The following is a 13,573-nucleotide window of genomic DNA, read 5'->3' on the forward strand; positions in this document are numbered from 1 at the left end:
TGTAAGTTTTCTAGATTCCTGCTATGAGTGAGACCATCCGTATTTTTCTTTTTCTTTCTGGATTATTTCGCTGAGCATGATCCTTCCAGCTCCATCCATGTTGCTGCAAATTGCATGTGTTTATCTTTTTTGAATGCTGAGTAATGTTCCATGGTGTATATGTACCACATCTTCTTGATCCAGTCATCTATTTTTGGGCATTTGAGTTGTTTCCAAAGCTTAGCTATTGTAAATAGTGCTGCTATAAAATATAGGGGTGCAGGTGCTCTTTGGAATTGATGTTTCTGTGTCCTTTGGGGTAAATACCTAGGAGTGGAATTGCTGGATCAATATGGAAGCTCTATGTTTAGTAGGTCAAGAAACCCCCACAGCTCTCCATAGTGGTTGGACCAGTTTGCACTCCCACAACAGTGCAGGAGAGTTCCTTTTTCTCCACAACCTCGCCAACCATTTGTTGTTGCAGTTTTTTTAATATGTGCCATTCTCACTGGTATAAGAGATGGTATCTCATTGCAGCTTTGATTTGCATTTCCCTGATTACAAGTGATGTTGAACATTTTTTCATATGCCTGTTGGCCATTGCATTTCCTCTTTGGAGAAGTTTCTTTTTAGCTCTTCTGCCCATTTTTTGACTGGGTTATTTTCTTTGTTTTTGTTGCGTCTCATCAGCTCTTTGTAGATTTTTGTGATCAGTCCTTTATCATTAGTGTTGTGTGCAAAAATGTTCTCCCAGTCGGTGGGTTTCTCTTTGTTTTTGTTATTGTCTCTTTTACTGTGCAGAAGCTCTTCAATTTGATGTAGTCCCAGCTGTTGATCTTTGCCTTCGCTATCACTGCTTTGGGTGATGTGTCTGTAAAGATGTCTTTGATGTGCATATCACGTAGTGTTTCGCCTATATTTCCTTCTATGTATTTTATGGTTTCGGTCTTATGTCTAGTTCTTTAATCCATTTTGAGTTGGTTTTTTGTGCATGGTGAGAGGCAGTAGTCAAGCTTCATTCTTTTGCATGTAGCGACCCAGTTTTCCAGCACCATTTATTGAACAAACTTTCTTTGCTCCAATGCATATTCTTTGCTCCTTTGTCAAAGATTTGTTGACCATAAATCTGTGGGTTTTTTTCTGGATTTTCTATTCAGTTCCATTGGTCTGTGTGTCTGTTCTTGTTCTAATACCATGCAGTTTTGATTATCATGGCTTTGTAGTATAGTTTGAAGTCTGGGAGTGTGATGCCTCCATTCCCTTCTCTTTTTTTCAGGAGAGCTTTGCCTATTTGGGGGTTTTGGTGATTCCATATGAATTTCATCAATAATTGTTCTATTTCTTTGAAGAATGTCATTGAAATTTTGATTGGAATAGAATTGAATCTGTATATTGCTTTTGGTAGGATGGCCATTTTAATAATGTTTATTCTTCCAATCCATGAGCAGGGATGTCTTCCATTTCTTTGTGTCTTCTATTTCTTTTAACAGTTTTTTATAGTTTTCTTTTTATAGGTCATTTACCTCTTTTGTTAGATTTATTCCCAAGTATTTGATTTTTTTTTTGTTTCAATAATAAAAGGGATTTTTTAATATTTTTTCTTCTTCAGATTTATTGTTTGTGTATAGCAAGGCTACTGACTTTTGCATGTTGATTTTGTATCCTGCCACTTTACTGAACTGATTGATGAGTTGAATTAGTTTTTCTGTATAGTTTTTGGGGTTCTCTATGTATATTGTCATATCATCTGCAAATAGTGATAGTTTGACTTCTTCTTTTCCTATTTGGATTGCTTGTATGTCTTTCTCTTGTCTTATTGCTCTGGCTAGGACTTCTAGGATTATACTGAAAAGCAGTGGTGAGAGTGGACATCCTTGTCTTGTTCCAGATCTTAATGGAAATGCTTTCAGATTTTCACCATTGAGAATGATACTGGCTGTTGGCTTGTCATACATGGCCTTTGTGATGTTGAGGTATATTCCTTGTATCCCAAGAATTTCAAGGGCTTTTATCATGAATGGGTGTTGCACTTTGTCAAAAGCTTTCTCAGTATCTATTGATATTATCATATGGTTTTCATATTTCTTTTTGTTGATGTGTTGGATAACGTTGATTGATTTTCAGATGTTGAACCATCCCTGTGTTCCTGGAATGAATCCTACTTGGTTGTGGTGAATTATGTTATGGATACATTGTTGGATTCTGTTATCTAAAATTTTATTGAGGATTTTTGCATCAGTGTTCATTAGCGAGATTGGCCTGTAGTTTTCCTTTTTTGTGTTGTCCTTGTTCGGTTTTGGTATTAGTGTAATGTTGGCTTCATAGAATGTGTTTGCAACTATCCCTTCCTTCTCAATTTTTTGGAAGAGTTTGTGAAGGATAGGCACTAATTCGTTTCTGAACGTTTGATAGAATTCATTTGTAAATCCATCAGGTCCTGGGCTTTTGTTTCTGAGAAGGTTTTTTGATTACCATTTCAATTTCGCTAATTGTAATTGGTCTGTTTAGGTGTTCTATTTCTTCTTTATCTAGCTCTGGGTGATTTTAAAGTTGTAGGAATTTGTCCATCTCCTCCAGATTGTTGAACTTGTTTCCATATAACACTCATAGTAGTTTCTGATTATTCTTTTGATTTCTGCTGTGTCCGTTGTGGTTTCTCCTCTTTCATTTGTGATCCTGTTTATTTGTGCTTTCTCCCTTTTTTCCTTTGTGAGCCTGGCTAGTGGTTTGTCTATTTTATTTATTTTTTCAACAAACCAGCTCTTGGTTTCATTGATCTTTTGGATTGTTTTTTTAGTTTTGATTTCATTTATTTCTGCTTTGGTTTTTTTTTTTTTTCTACTGGTTTTGGGTTTTTTTTTTGGTTGTTCTTTTTCTAGTTTTTTGAGCTTCGAGATTAGGTTGTTTCTTTGAGTTCTTGTTTCTTGATGTGAGCCTCTATTGCTATATATTTTCCTCTTATTACTGCTTTTGCTGCATCCCATACATTTAGGAAATTGGTGTCCTCGTCATTCAGTTCAAAGAATTTTTTAATTTCTTCTTTGATCTCCTCATTAGTCCAGTGGTCTTCCAGTAGTGTGGGTTTCAGTCTCCATGAGGTAGGAGAGTTCCTTGCCTTCTTTTTATGATTTATTTCTAGTTTGATGCCTTCATGGTCAGAAAAGATGCTTGGTTTGATTTCAATCTTGGTGTATCTGTTGATGTTTGCCTTGGGTCCCAGTATGTGATCTATCCTGGACAATGATCCATGTGTGCTTGAGAAAAATGTGTAATGAGATTTTTTTGGGTTTAATGTTCTATAGATGTCTGTTAAGCCCAAGCACTCTAGATCCTTTTTTAGAGCTTTAGTGTCTTTACTTATTTTTTGTCTTGTTGATCCATCCATTGTTGATAGTGTATGTTGATGTCTCCCACTACGTATGTGTTTTCTCTGATGTCTGTTTTCAAAGATGACAATAGTTGTCGGATATATTTTGGTGCTCCTTCGTTTGATGAGTATATGTTAATGAGTGTTATTTCTTCTTGAAGTATTGTCCCCTTGATAATAATGTAGTGACCGTTGAGGTCTCTTTTTCCCTTTTTGAGTTTGAAATCTCTTTTATCTGATATAAGTATAGCTGTTTCTGCTTTCTTTTTTGGTTCAATTGCTTGTAGTATTGTTTTCCATCCTTTAACTTTGAGTCTATTTTTATGTTTTGTAGCTAAATGTGTTTCCTGGAGACAGCAAAAGGTTGGGTTTTGTTTCTTAATCCAGTCTGCGACTCTGTGTCTTTTTATTGAAGAGTTTAGTCCATTTACATTTAGAGTTAATATTGATATGTTAGCATCTCTATTTGCCATTGTGTTTTTCTTTCCTTTGAATTTATTCATTTTAATAACTTTTTTTTGGTCTTATTTCATTGTTATTTGTCCCTCTGAGGTTCTGGCTTTAGGACTCCTTGTAGTATTTTTTGGAGTGGGGGTTTAGTAGTAATGAAATTCCAGAGTTTCTATTTGTCTGGGAAGGTCCTTATTCTTTCTTCACAGAGGAAGGAAAGCATTGCAGTATAGAGTATTCTTGGTTGGCATCGGTTGTCTTGAAGTCTGTTGACTATGTCCCTCCACTCTCTCCTTTTCCATAGTGTTTCTTTGGAGAAGTCTGATGTCAGTCTGATTGGTTTTCCTTTGCATGTTATCTCTTTCTTCTCTCTTGTCAGCTTCATTATTTTTTCCTTGTCTTGGATTCTTGGGAGCTTTACTATTATGTGTCTTGCTGTATTTTTCCTTTCATCATGGATGTTTGGTGTTCTTCTTGCTTCTTGTATATCAATTTTCAGCTCCTTCTTCATGTTTGGGAAGTTCTCTTCAATTATTTCCTTGAATATTTTCTCTGTTCCTAGGTCTCTCTCCTCTCCTCCTGTGATTCCTGTAACTCTTATATTTCCTTTCCTCATGGAGTCAGATAGTTCCCGAAGTCTTTCTTCATTCTTTTTCCTTCGTACTTCTCTTTCCTTTTCTGTTTTGGTTCTTTTTATTTCTGTGTCTTGGAGGGTGCTTATTCATTCTTCCATTTCCTCTATTCTGTTATCACTGCTTTTTCTAGCATTCTTTAGCTCTTCTGTTAATCCTTTGATCTCTTGCATTTCCTTCATTTCCCTCTTTAGGGACTCAATTTCATTCTTCTGAGTGTTGTTTTCCTTAATGACTTCCATCAGTTTTTTCATCACGGCAATTTTAAATTCTTTTTCTGGAAGGCTCAAAAGTTCTTCCATAGTTGCAAGCTGGTGTTTTTTTTTTTTTTTTTTTTGTGGTGTGTCTTTTTTCGGAGGTGTTGCTGCTTTGCTTGCAGTTTTTCTTTTCCCTGCTGCCTGTATTCTAATTCGCCTTATGTGTTGGGACAGTGTGCCACTAGTACTGGCTGGCATCTTTTTGGTATGATCTTTCAGGAGTTTCAGAAACTGGCAATCCCAACGACTCAAAAACTGTTATGCCAGAAGTCTAGTGAGGCAGTGGTACTTTGAGTATGTTAATGGTCACTGTCACAGAATCTCTCCTCCTTCTGTGTTTAGTTACAAATGTGCGTCTGGAAGTCCCACAGACTTCCCTGCAGGTGGGGCAGCTGGATTGCACTCTGGGTTCCAAATCTCTGGATCCTCCTCTGGGCTCCAACTATCTGCCAGGGGGGACGGGGCTTGTGGGGGCCTTCAGCTCACCTCTGACTGCACAGGGAACCTTCTCCCTCTGGCTCCACAGGGAGCCTTCTGCCGGATTCAAGCAGTCTTTATTGAAGAAAGGTCCCTGTTCTAAAATGGCACTTTGGAGACTGGCACACTCTTTCATGCGCCGGGTCTTCCCCGGCTGTGGGTGCCTGCTCCCCGTCTAGGTTCAGACTGCTGGCCTGAAGGGGCCTGGCGTGGGCGAACTTCCCAGTTCACCTCTGTCAACTGTTATTTTTTTGAATAAGTTCTCTGTTCCCTTCTCTCCTCACCTGAATGAACCATTATCTTTTCTTCTCTTCTAATTGTGGTATTTCATATTGGGTTTCTTTATTTTCTGAGATCTTCTTTACTTTTCTTCCAATTGCATGATTTGTACTTTTGTATCTTCTATTTCTGATATTCTCTGTTCTACCAGCTTAGTTCTTTTTAAAATGTTTCCCACATTCATCCTCATTTCATTCAGCTTCACTTTTTGTGTTCTTTTAATATCTTCAGTCTCTAGGGAAGAACTCTGTTCCTGGATATCCTTCCTAAGATCCTTTACCTGCCTTTCAGCTTTTGACTGTCCTTATAGTACATCATTTAGCATTTCAAAAGTTGTTATCTTGAATTCTTTGTCAGGGATATGTGTTGCTTTATTTGCTTTTGGGGTGTTATGCTGCTGTGCATTAGGACTTGTTTCTCTTCTTTGTTTATATCTCAGAAATTGGGGAAATGAGGGGAAGCTGAGGGCTCAAATACTCAGTCTTGGTTCTGGTAAGGAAGGAGAGCAGCTCCAGGCTGATAGATCACCATTGCCTCCACTTATCTCTCTGCAGTACATGCTCTGTTCTGTGTATTTGGGATCCTGAAAACCTGCCCTGCCTCCCCAGTGCTGCTCGCTGTGGTGTGAAGTGTGTTTCACCATGCTTGAATAACTTGGCAATGTGTGCCAATCTGTATACATGGAGTGTGAACTACCAGACACAGACTGCCTTTTGCTGACAGGGTTACCTGGCAATGGCTATATGTCCCACTTTGCCTGGTAATGGCTGCTCTCTCTACCTATGCCACCACCACCATCACAGCATCACTACTGATGTGCTGGGCACGGGGCCCAGACTTTCAGGTGCTGCCAATATCTCACTTGGATCTTTCTGCAGTGACAGAAGGGAAAGAACTCTTATACCCACTTTGCTGTTTGTCATCTATGACAGCCTCGGTCCATTCCTTGTACAAGTGCTAAGTTACTACCAATTTTCCTTTTGTTTGATCTTTCCAATGGGAGCAAGGGATTGGCCCTTAGCCCTGATGAGGTACCAATCTTCCCCCTCCCCTCAGCTGAACTCACTGCCATGGAAATCTAGTTACTATATATCCCTGTTCATGTGGGCTTATGTCTATATGACATAAGCACAATTTCTAAACAGTTCCTCTGGCAATATTCACTGTACTTGGTAGGACCCATGCCAAGACCCTAGTCTGTTCAGCTGCTCTGGGGGTAACCTATTTGGTCTCTTCATTTAGGTTCCCTACAGCAAGCCACTGACCACTGTGCAAAAATTTCAGGGAAATCCATTGTCCCTGTGGATGAATCTCTAGATCTTTTTGAGCTAATTTTCTTCTTGTTTCTTTTTACTTGTTTTTAGTCAGTCCACCGATGTTGTCAATCAGGTGAAATTTCCTGCGAGCTATATTTAGTTTCTTCTGGTTTTACTTAGGAAAGAGATTTATCAAAACCTCCATATTCTATCATGTTGTGTGTGGAATCTTTTGCATTTAAAAATAAAGTATGGGGCCTCCCTGGTGGCGCAGGCGTTTGAGTGCAGCACTGTGAAACTGTCAGTAGCCTCTGCAGTGCTGGTTCGATGCCCACCAGCCTCGGAGCAACCCACATGGCAAAGCAGACCTCTCCTGTCTCACCCACTGCTCCCTCAGCAGTGTATTTCATCAGTCTACCTGATCTGTTCCCTGCTCTGTCTCTGGTGAATCCTCTCACCTTCCCATGCATCTGGCTTGTACCATAGCTCTTGTATAAATAAAATAATAAAAACCTTAAAAAAATTAAAAAAAAGTATATCCAAGATAGAAGTTTAATTTTATTTGGATTTGCATTTCATAAAAAGTATATCATCTATCCAATATTCTGGGTCTTACATTTTGCACTGCATATAAATCTATTCTTCTGAGTATAGGTGTTTGGTTACTTCCAGATTTTTGTTTATCTTATTGTGATTGTTTATTTTTACTTAACTTCTTTCTCCCTGCCACCATTACAAACAGTGCTGCTATGAATATTTATATATTTGTACAAAACTTTGGGGATGTATACCAGGAGTAGAATTGCTGAGTCATAAGTTACATGAATATACAATTTTACAAGATAATGTCAAACAATTTTCCAAAGTCGTTGTAACAATTTATACTCTCACTAGCAACATATCAAGATCCTGTAGAGCAATATCCTCTAGTATTTCCAAAATTCTTATCTTTTTGTTCCCCATTCAAATGAGTACAATATTGTAGGCCATGAAACTGTAGCCTGGTAGGGTTATAGCAAAGGTAAAATATTATTCAGGGTTTTGTACTATGTAGCCTGAAAGTCACAGACCCCAAAATAGCTTGAGTTGTGTTTTCTGATTTCCTGGATTGTGGAGTGCTTTTATATACAAAAAAAGATTTGAGAGTCCACACTCAGGTTTGCTTTATGTCAATGAGGTTTTCACTCAGTGCATTTCTGATTGATGGGAAGTCTGTTAAGCAATGATTGATCAAATTTCGATCTTGGGTAGTCTTTGGTAGGTCTACCCTTTGTTTTCTTCTTTACAGACATGTCTGGGTTGGCCCAAACATGCCAAAATGCCTGGATTGCTTGTGGCCAATCCTCAACAGCTTCCCAACTATGTTGTTTTACCCAGACTCAGGATTTGTCTATTTTGTTTTTCTTTTTTCATATTACTTACGGATATAACTCTGAGGCTATTATATTTTATTCTATATGCTACATTATATTAAGTTGCTTGTGAGGTAAAGGCTTTCTGTATAAGTTTATCATGCACATGTATTTTTTATCTTCTCTGAAATGACTTTTTTTTTTTGCCTATTTTCCTGTTTGTGCTCTGTATCCTTTTCCTATTGATTGATTTAGAAGCATTTCATTTACATCTGTGTCAGCCCTTTGACAACTGTATGTTTGTAAATGTCTTCTTTCAGTTTGTGTACTGGTGTTTTACTATATTTCACTTTATTTTAATGAAAATAAGTTTATTAGGTTAATATAGTTGAAAGAATAAATATTTTATGGTTACCACTTTTTACATTTTAAGAAATTATTCACTTACCCTAAAATTATAGTCACTTAAGATTTATGCAAACAGTGCTAAAGGTTGCTTTTGACATCAAAGCACTTAATTCACTTAGATTTGGAATTTTGTACACAATTTTAGGTGAGGTGGGATTCATTTATTTTTCCATGTTGATAGCTATTTTTTTGTAACTACTTATTGAACAGTTCCTCCTTCACAGATCAGTCCTGACAGCACTGATAAGATCGAAGATTTCCAATGTACATGTATTTAACCATCTTGCACTAAATAAATTGAAAAGTTTGTTCCAGTATAAAAGCTGGATTCACTTTCTGTAGATGAGGCACTTGCAATAAAAGAGAACATTTCAACAATTCATTCAAGTGAAAAAGGAAAGGTTCTCTACATAATTCCCACCACACCATCATTTATCAGGCAGGCTTGTGCTTCATAAGGTAAAGTCATGTGAAAGAAAAAATGATCAGGACTGAATTTTCTTTTTGTTTGTGATACTAACCATGGTCAGTTTATGAAATATTTGTAAGAAGCTGAAGAAGATATTTAATTTTCTTGAATGTTTTCAGATGGTTGGTTCATGAAACTTGCTAAAGAATTCAGTGAGCATGCATTTTTTAAGAATAAAAAGATTTCTGGTTGGACTAAAATCTTTGGACTCCCATGGTTTGTAATATAGTACTTTTTCACTGATATGACAAGATATCTGACCACAGTGAATTTGGAATTCAGAGGAAAAGACAAAACACTGCTCCACCATTGATACATTTAAGTGAGTATCAAATAAAATAAAAGTGACTGTGAATTTAGCAGATATTACTTGAGGACCCATGCATTTCACATTGTAGAGAGGCACTAGACTCATTTATTTAATGTGCAGAACTATTTGTGGAATAAAGTTATGATTTCTAAAGTGACTCAGGAGTTTTAATGAGTGCAAATCATTAAAACTTCAAATTTCTTCAGTTATGAAAATAATGTTAATAGAAGAAAGTTATGTATAGTGTCTGTCTGTAATATATGCTATATAATGTGTTCATATTTTAATATACTAAGACCACCTATAAATCAACAAAAAGATAAGGATATCAATAGAAAAAATGTACAAAAACATGAAGGGACAGTTCACTAAGAAGTAATGCAAATGGGAGACATAAATACAAAACTGTATTTAATGTCACTAGTAATAAAGCTAAAATTAAAAATGCTTATAAAATCTAGTGTAGCTGAGGATGAATAAGAATGCTTATTAATCATTGGTAGGAGTGGAATTACTATAAATTTTAAATGTTAAATGAACATACACTTCAGCCCAATAATCTTATTACTACATATCAAGAGTAAGATACTGATTGTTTTTATCCTGGATTATTTTATCCTGGACTATTTTCTCAAGGATGTTTATATAGTAGAAGACAGAGATCAGGTCTCTCTAGTGCAAGCAATAGGTTTTCTTACAACATTGGAAAATAGAGATAGTATCTTACTCCATAGAAAAGGGCAGGTGTAAAAAGTTTACGTTCTCTAAGTCCAGAGTTTTTCTCCTGTAATAAAATCTATTGAATGCAAAGGCATTTTCAGGCCCCATTTTGAATCATATTGTGAGAATTAGGACTTGTTACAGTTACACACACTCACACACACACACACACACAATCCCCATATTTTGACATCCGTTACTGTGAATATTAAATTATTCTTTCCTTGTAATTCAGAAGTTTCATGTTCATTGGTAGAAATGGTGGCGGGCTAACATGTTTGCTGTGTAAATAAGGTAAAATCTCATAACCTTTTTCCTTATTGATAGACATGGCTTTGAGGATTTTATCCTGATATGATACTAGCACACAATGCAAACATTTTCACACAAGTGTGTTCATGGCAATAATATTTCTATTGCTGAAAAGCAAAAAAATCTAAATATTCATGCAAAGAAAGCTCATTATGTCATTATATACTATTACTTGAATAATATGAAGCCATAAATAATGAATACGTACCTCTATACTTACTGAACAGGGAAGGTATCATGACACATTTCAGTGTTATGGAACACTATAGTATATTTCCATTTTGATTAGTAAATTTCTCTTTTTTCATCTTTCATGCACATATATTTCTAGATATATAAATATATCAATATACTAACAGTGGTTAACTCTGAATCATGGCATTTGGAATAATTTTGTTTTTTCTGCTTATCTATATTTTTTTATTTTCTAAAACTATCATGTGTTATCTGAGTATTTAAAAAATAAATGATTTGTGCTAAAAAATATTCTGCAGCTGTCTTCAGAATTCACATCTCAGGAAGTATCTGAATTATCACACATCTGACCCATTAGTGAAGCTCATTTCAAAGAGAAACTGATTGAGCTGAAAGCAAACGATACCCACTACGTAGACATAATATCATTCACATTTGGAGAGGCAAATGTAATTGCACAAATAATTCCAAAATTTCTGGCTTTGTGGCCAAACTCTGCACTGTTTCGGCCCACATGACTCTATGAAAGCATCTTTCCCCTCATATAACTTCTGAAATCATTATTAAGACCATTAGAAATAGAAAGCTAGAGTCAGTGCTAAAAGTGAATTCACCCTTGATTTCAGAACACTATTCATAGCATTATTCTCATTGATTTGTAACTATGCATTTTGTCTGTATACAGCTTATAAACATAATATGGAAGTTATTTTTTATCAGTTCTGCTAAAATTCACATTTTCAAATATGGAAGCCTACATTATACTTTACCTTGATCAACGTATGTAGAATATGTATTCAAATATCTCCCCATCACCAAAATAATAGACTAAATATACTCTACTATATTAGTCAAATTCTTAGCTTTTCATCTCCAATATCACATGCCTCCTTGATTGTTCCTACGCTATCGCTTCTGCCTGGAGCCTTCCCCCCTTTTTAAAACCTGACTGATATTAATGTTTAAGATTAAATTCAGTGTCATCCCTTCCAAGAAACTATCCCCAAATCACAGACTGTGGTATGTCCACTTTTCTGATTCCATAATAGGCTCCTTCCTCCCTCCATTTTTTCTTTCTCTTTCTCTTTCATTCTCTCTGTCTCTTTTTCTCTCCCTCTCTTCTTCCCCCCTTTCCTTTCTCTCACTCTTCCTCCCTCCCTTTTCTTCCTTTTTTGACCACCCTTCCTTCCTCCTTCCCTCCCTCCCTCTCTACTTCTGCTCATTCATTCAACATTTATTGCAAACTGGCACCGTGTGTAAGACAATGTGCTAGACGGTTAAGATACAAGAGCGAGCACCATTAGGCACACCTCCTACCTTCATGTAGTTGACAGTTCATTTTGTTAGTTACCACATTAAAATAAAATTAACTGTCTTGTCATTTTTTAAATTAGGATAACATTGGTTTACAGCAGTGTGTACGATTCAGATGGGAGATGTTGGAGGAAAAGGAAGTATGACTCAGATACATAAGAAACTTGAACCAAAAATATTTCAACACTTTTTTAATGTGCTCTGCGTGCATTCTTGCTGCATCAACTCTACTCTTACCTATTATGTATTTGCAAATCATATCCTCTTTCAGGTAGCTGAGTTGATGTGCACCCAATTCTGGGTGTGCACCCACACACATAATGTGTGTGTGTGAGTGTGTGTGTGAGAGAGAGAGAGAGGGAGAGAGAGAGGAAAGGGAGTGGATGGAAGGGAAAAGGAAAGGAGAGGAGAGGAGAGAGAAATTGGACATCTTCCTAAATTGTGATGCAGCTGAGCTTCACATACAAGTCAACATTAAGTAGCTCCAATAACACATCTGAGATGCTGAGAGTACTCTATGCATTCTATCCATTTGATGAAATCAGGTCAATGTTAGAATCAATTTGGCACTTACATATTACTTCCATTGTCCTCAAAACTCAGTTTGAAACCATCCACATGTCTTTTTAGGTTCTAAATGACTGGCTTCTACATTAGCAAACATATGGGTGCTTGGGATGATACTTTGCCAACTGACTTTTGCCATTGAAACAATGGATAAGGTAGACAATGAAAAATATTTTACTTGATAGCATATATGCAATAAGTAGGAAGAGAGGTATGAAAAATTATTACTGTATGTTACAGTGACTAAAAAACAAATACCTGGCCTTACTTGCTGACCTCATAATTACCTAGATACAGTTTAAATTATTTAGGAAAATAATATTCAGCAGTTCTATTCCTCAAAATGTGAAGAATGTAATTCAAAGGGATATGTGCACTCCTATGCTCAGTGCAGCACTGTTTACAACAGTCAATTTATGGAAAGTCTTAGTGTCCAATGGCAGATGAGTGGATTAAGATGTGGTATAGATACACAATGGAATTCCCAGCTACAAAAAAAAAAAAAGCAACGCAGATGAATTCTTGCCATTTTCGACAACATGGTTGAAGTGAGATTATGCTAAGCAAAATAAGTCAGGCAGAGTAAGACAAATGCCAGAGGATTTCACAAATAAGTCACATATAAAGAACAAAACAAAGGAACAGACAAAACTAAACCAAAATACCCTAGAAATTTCACATAGAACTGAGACTATTAAAGGATGCAGGGTGAAGAGCAAAGGGTTGGGGGTCCAGTGGTCTATGGTGGAGGATTATGGGTGCTTTGGTAGTGGGCGTGGTGTGTTATCTTTTAACATACTTTAAAAGATTTGTGAACCTCTACTTCTAAATCGTATACTCTATTTTAAACCAGTGTAACCAATTTAAAAAATGATACAATTAAAAAAGAAAATAATAACCTGGGTGGATTCTTATTATTTAGCCTCTCTACTTGCACCCCAAACCTTGCCCTCTGCTCTTTCAAATGCTCTTCTCTTCCTCTCATCTTTCTTCCTCTTACACACACACACAAACACACACACACACCACTGTCATTATCCATAAAAATATGTCCACACAAGAAGATAGCATGGTTTCTGCATTTGCTTAACCACCTTCTTACTGTCTGCATAATATTGAGTTTAGAATAAGCTTTTGCTTGGAATAGCATTGAATCTGTATATTGCTTTTGGTAGGATGGCCATTTTAATAATGTTTATTCTTCCAATCCATGAGCAGGGGATGTCTTT

This window comes from Talpa occidentalis, unplaced genomic scaffold (assembly GCF_014898055.3).
Source record: "Talpa occidentalis isolate TD23 unplaced genomic scaffold, MPIMG_talOcc4v2.1 talOcc4.15, whole genome shotgun sequence".
Classification (NCBI taxonomy): domain Eukaryota; kingdom Metazoa; phylum Chordata; class Mammalia; order Eulipotyphla; family Talpidae; genus Talpa; species Talpa occidentalis.